The sequence below is a fragment of the Alligator sinensis genome, unplaced genomic scaffold (genome assembly GCF_000455745.1).
Source record: "Alligator sinensis unplaced genomic scaffold, ASM45574v1 scaffold1318_2, whole genome shotgun sequence".
Lineage (NCBI taxonomy): Eukaryota > Metazoa > Chordata > Crocodylia > Alligatoridae > Alligator > Alligator sinensis.
In genome coordinates, this window is record NW_005843067.1 from 153978 (window position 1) to 159322 (window position 5345).

Genomic DNA, 5345 nt, shown 5'->3' on the forward strand with positions numbered 1-5345 from the left:
TTTCTAAGCAGCAAAGCTCTTGCACAGAGAAAAAGATCCATCTTCAGCTGCCGCCTACTCCCTTTGCAAAGCTGAGCCCGTCACTAGGGCCCCAGACAAGTGCATGACGCATTACCAGCTCTGTTTCACAGGCTGGGGAAACCGAGGCACGGAGGCACAGGGTGCGGATACACAGGGCAATGGTAGGGGGATTTGGTTACCCCAGATTTTGTCGGCTACGGGGCAGTGAAGCACTGCCCGGGGCCGAAACGGAGGAGATGGTGCAGAACGGACAGACCCCCTGTGCGAATTACCGTACTGTCATGCATACAACACGCCCCTTTCCCCTCCAACATGGGAGCAATCATGAGAAGCATCACAGTAGCAATTAGAGATCTCCCCAGACAGGCAGAGCCCCATTCTGGGGTGTGCATTCCTAGGAGAATTATGGTAGCAACTAGAGACTTCTCCCTAACCCAAACCAGGGCCCCGTTCTGGGGTGCACATTACAAGGAGCATTACAGTAGCAACTAGAGAACCCTGCCCCAACCAAAGCCGGGGCCCCATTCTGGGGTGTGCATTACTAGGAGCATTATGGTAGCAAGTAGAGACCCCCCCGCCGCCGCCACCTCCCCACACCCAGTCAGAGCCAGGGTCATTCTGGGGTGCATGTTATTGGGGCAGGGAGCTGAAAGCAGAGCAATGGATGGGGCAGGAGGCACGGAGTGGGGATCTGAGAGCAGAGCAGCCGACAGGGCTGGGGGCTGAAAACAGCAATGGATGGGGCCGAGGGTGGCAAACTCAGCACCAGGCAGGATCCAACCGTCCCCCCACTCCCCCCAGGTCGCCTTGCTTCTCGCTGGCATCTCCTCCCCCAGCGAACCCAGGGCCCCACTGATGGTGGCCAGACCTCAGCACACCCATCCGTCATTGCCCGGCATAAATATTTCCTGCCAGGAGACAGTGCCCTTATTAGGAGCTGGGAGACGTCCCGAGTCAGTTAGCTGGAAAAATGAGCAGCCAAGGGACTCGGAGCCCCGGGGTCCCGTTCCCCGTGGCCAGGCTCCGGCAGGCCACTCCAAGGCTGCAACCTGAACGGACCCCCCGGGCCGAGATCCGGCCGCGCTGGGCAGAGCCCCCAGGCCAAGATCAGGCCACACCAGGCTCTGGGCACACCCCTCAGGCACCCCTTGGGATCAGGGGGCACTTGGTAGAGCACCCCCCCCCTTGTGCATTGTCTTCGTATTACTCACCGTGCCTCAGTTTCCCCCTGGGGGTCAGCTCCCATCTCCTGGCTTGGTTGTGTCGAAGAGCTCATCGTGACCCAGGGAACTGCCAGCCCTCAGCTCGGTTCGACACCTGTAGCTCGGCTGAGGACCCCCCAGAGGCCGCTTCCAGCCCAGCATGAACCCCACCTCAGTGCCACAGAGCCCTGCCTCAGTTTCCCCTGCATTTCCCCAGCTCTGTGTAACCTGCCACCCCCGCCGCAACCCCTCACCTGCCTAGACCTGGGGACAACCCAGGCGTCCGAGCTCCCAGCCCCCCTGTTTTAACCCCCCAAGGTCCCACTCCCTGCCCAGAGCTGGAGGGAGCCCAGGTGACCGGGCTCCCAAGCCCACCCCCTCCTAATCTTCCTAAGCTCCTGCCTGTTCTTCCCCAGACTCAGCTGCCCACAGCACCCCTACACCACTCCCTCTGGCCATGAGACCCCTGGGAGAGTGGAAGCCCCTTGAGGTCTCTCCCCCTGTGGGGTTTCTCCAAGGGCTTTGCCATAGAAGAATTATCCAAGGGGGTTTTTTCCCCCTGGAGTCAAGGTAAGAGCTGGGACTTTCCGAGAGGGGGCTGAGAGCGCAGGAGCTGGAGAACCTGCATCCTAACCCATCCGTTCTCCTCCAGACCGTCCCCAGGTCTCCACCAAGCCATGAAGCAAAGATCCGTGTTGACCCAGCCAGCAGTGGGAACAAGGATCCCCCCAGTCTCTGGCCCTGCCTTGAGCTCTGCCCTAACCCCGTCTGAGCCCCCAGATCCCCCCACCATCTCCTCTGTGGCTCCCAGGACACTGTGCTGGTGTTTCTCCATCTCCAGGGACCTGCTGTGAACCCCTGCAAAGCTGCCCTGTCTTCCCAGAGCTGGAGGGAACCTGGCTTGACCGGTCTCCAAGCAGAGGCCAGGAGATGGAAAGCAGCTGGGGGTGATCATGGCCCAGCTGAGCTCCAAAAACACGTCTTAAAGCACCAGGGATTGAGGCAGAGATGAAAGCAGGCTGGGGGGAGACAACTCAGGTGTCCTGGTAGAGAGCAAGGTCTCCCCTCCCTAAGCCCCTGCCTGAGATGGGGGCTGCCTGCCCAGTGCCAGGAGCTGTACGAGTAGGGGAAGAAAGTCCTATGGATGGTGATACAGGGAGGGGTTTGCAGCTGGCTTGAGAGATGGGGGAAACTGAGGCAGGCACTGGGGGGGCATCTTCCCTACAGACTCCTGGAAAGCTGGAGAGGGTGGAGCACCCAGGAGTCCTCGCCCGCACCCCCACCAGCTCTGTCCTGTTGTAACCAATAAACCCCATGCCTTTTGGAGCTGGGGGAGAATGCGGGCATCCGGGCTCCAGCCCCCCAGACTCCCCTCCCTTCCCAGAGCAGGGGAGGACCCAGGCGTGCGGGCTCCCAGACCTCGCCCAGTACACCCTACTCCCTTCCCAGAGCTGGAGTGAACCCGGGTGTCCGGCTTTGAGCTTTCCTTGCTCTCACCCCACGCCCTGGAGGTGGGAAAAGAACCAAGGTGTCCCGGCTCCCGGCCACCCCAACGCTAACCCACCGGACCCCCGGGCCTGGCTGGAACTGGGGCTCCCAGCCCCACCTGCTTCAACCCCCCAACTCCACTCCCCTCCCAGGGCAGGGAGGGACCCCAGGCGTCCGGACCCCTTCTCTCCTCGCCCTCGGCCATCGGACAACCGCCAGCCTCGATTCTTGCTCTAGATGGTTAAATGAAACGTGCACTGGGGTTGGTGTAAACACCGCGGCTCCACTTCCTGCCTCCATCGCTCCTGCTTCACTTTGGCCTGAAAAGCACCTTTCGCTGTGTCAACTGTGAGCAAAAGAGCAAAGGAGGTAGCAACCCCCCCACCCCTGCTGAGATTGGGGGGTGCCGGGTGCTGTACTGACCCCCCAGGCTGAGATCAGGGGACACTGGGTGCTGCACAGACCCACCAGGCCAAGATCAGGAGGTGCTGAGCACTGTTCAGACCCCCCCAGACTGAGGTTGGGGGGTGCTAGATGCTGTACAGACCCCCCCAAGCCTGAGATGGGGGGCCACCAGGCACTATACAGATCACCAGGCTGAGATCGGGGGGCACTGGGCACTGTACAGACCTCCTTCACCCCGCAAGACCAGGAACACCATCATACCAGGCGCAGTACAAGCCTCATCTTTACCAGCTGGGGAAATTGAGGCACAGAAGCATGCCATGGGGCTTGCTGGGGCAAGGGAGGAGGCAGAGACTGGGCTGGTCTGGCGTTATGAGCCCGGGGGCGATCATAACGCCCAGCTCTCTCCACTTCCCACCTCCCTCTGCTTTCCATGCCTCAGTTTCCCCATCCATAAAGTTGCAGGTTGACGGGGCGGGGCCTGGTGCCTCCCCCACCTTCTGCCCAGAGGAAGTTTTATTTAACGTGTGACGCTGTGTACACAAAGCTCCTGGCCGGCGGGAGAGAGCAGAGCGGCTGTGGTCCACGGCCCCCAGTGCTCCGTCTTGCAAGCCTGTCCCCACCCCCAGGCCCCTGGGTTCTGCCCCAGCTGGAGGCAGGGGCATAGTGACCCCCCGCCCCCATAAAAAAACCAGGGGAGCAGCAGGAAGACTTCAAGGTCCAGCCCAGCCAGGCGAGATTGTTTCCATATGGAGTAAGGCAGGTGCCGTGGCCTCGGCGGGCAGCTTGAGGGTCTTTGCAAAGCCAGGGGCTAAAGGCGGGGGTCCGCTGGAGGGGTGGGGCGAGAGGGAGCTGGCTGCGAGGCTTTGCCTGGCTGGGTGTGATCTGTGGCCGGCAGGGTTTGCAGAGGGGAAGGGAATCTTACCTTGAGGGGCCCGGACGCCGGGGTCCTGCGCCCAGCGCCAGATGGGTTGGCTTGTAGTGTGTGTACAGCACCTGGCCCAGTCTTGGCCTTGGGGGTCTAGGCAGTGCCCAAAGCCCCCTGATCTCAGCCTGGGGGGGTCTGTGCAGCACCTGCCACCCCACAGTCTTGCCTTGGGGGGGTTGTTACAGTGCCCAGTGCCCCCAGATCTCAGCCTGGGTGGCCTCTACAGTACCCCGCACCCCGCCACAATCCCAGTCTGCAGGATCTGTACAGTGCCCAGTGCCTGTACTCAGCCTGGGGAGTCTGTACAGCACCTGGTGCCCCCAGATCTCAGCCTGGGGCGGTCTCTACAGTGCCCAACACCCCCCAGTGCCAGTCTGTGGGGTCTGTACAACACCTGGTGCCCCCCAGTCTCAGTCTGCAGGGTCTGTACAGCACTCAGGACCCCCCTATCCCAGCCTGCGGGGTCTATACAGCGCCTGGAGCGATGGGGCCAGACCATTGGAACTGAAACCTGCCCGAGGAGCTGTGCCAACAGCCCTCATTACAGCAGGGCCAATTAAGCAGCCCTTAAATGAGATCACAGGGGAGCCTGTGTACACAGCTGATGCTCCCCAGATGCCTGGGCTCCGGACTCCACCTGTCTGATGCCAGTTGGCTGTGGCTTCAGAGGAATGAGGATGTGAAAGGCAGAGCCGAGCCCGGATCCCTGGGTGCTCTCCCCAGCTCTGGGAGGGGAGTGGGGTGGGGGGGGTAAAGCAGGGGGACTGGGGAGTGGGGTTGGGGGGGCTGGGAGCCCGGACGCCTGGGTTCTACCCCAGGGAAGGGAATGGCACGGTAGCCCCCCACTTTCGGTTGGCATGGTGACGCCCACGCCGCCGCTTTCCTTCCCCACATCCCTCCTACGTCGCTAATTCCTGTCGGCCTGGTACCACCTACACAACACGGCGCTACCACCTGCTGTTGCCATGGTCACAGCTACGCCGCAAACCCCTACTGGAAGGGCTATGCTGCCTCTGGGTGGGAAGCCAGAGGGGATGGCGGGCCAATGGGCTAGCAAAACTGGCCCAACTCCCTCCTCCCAGTTTGATGGGCCAGTGAGACTGGGTAGATTTTGGAGTCTAAAATCCTATTAGCCTTTTTCAGTTGGCTCTGGGCACAACCGCATCCAAGGAGAGTAGAGTTAGCAGGGGGGGGAGCACCTTGGAGACTGACTGGTTGAGAGGGGTAGGAGCGTGCGTAGGCAGCAGTCTATTGCATCCAACACTGGACGGGGGTAGAAATACCAGGGAAGGCTTTGCAAC

At 61.4% G+C, this 5345-nt stretch overlaps 1 protein-coding gene across 4 annotated transcripts in view; it reads left to right on the forward strand.

The window, feature by feature from the left end:
- The window catches only part of CHRM1 (cholinergic receptor muscarinic 1), a 12763-nt gene that overhangs the window by 2188 nt on the left and 5230 nt on the right, over positions 1-5345 (forward strand). The window contains exon 2 of one of the 4 annotated variants that reach the window (XM_025193573.1): positions 2065-3870. The exons of 1 other annotated variant lie outside the window; for it this stretch is intronic. The gene's annotated coding sequence lies outside the window, so the exon portion shown is untranslated. Of the gene's footprint in view, positions 1-1875; positions 3871-5345 lie in introns of all 4 variants that reach the window. 2 more of the 4 variants (XM_025193572.1, XM_025193574.1) reach the window with 2 other exon arrangements.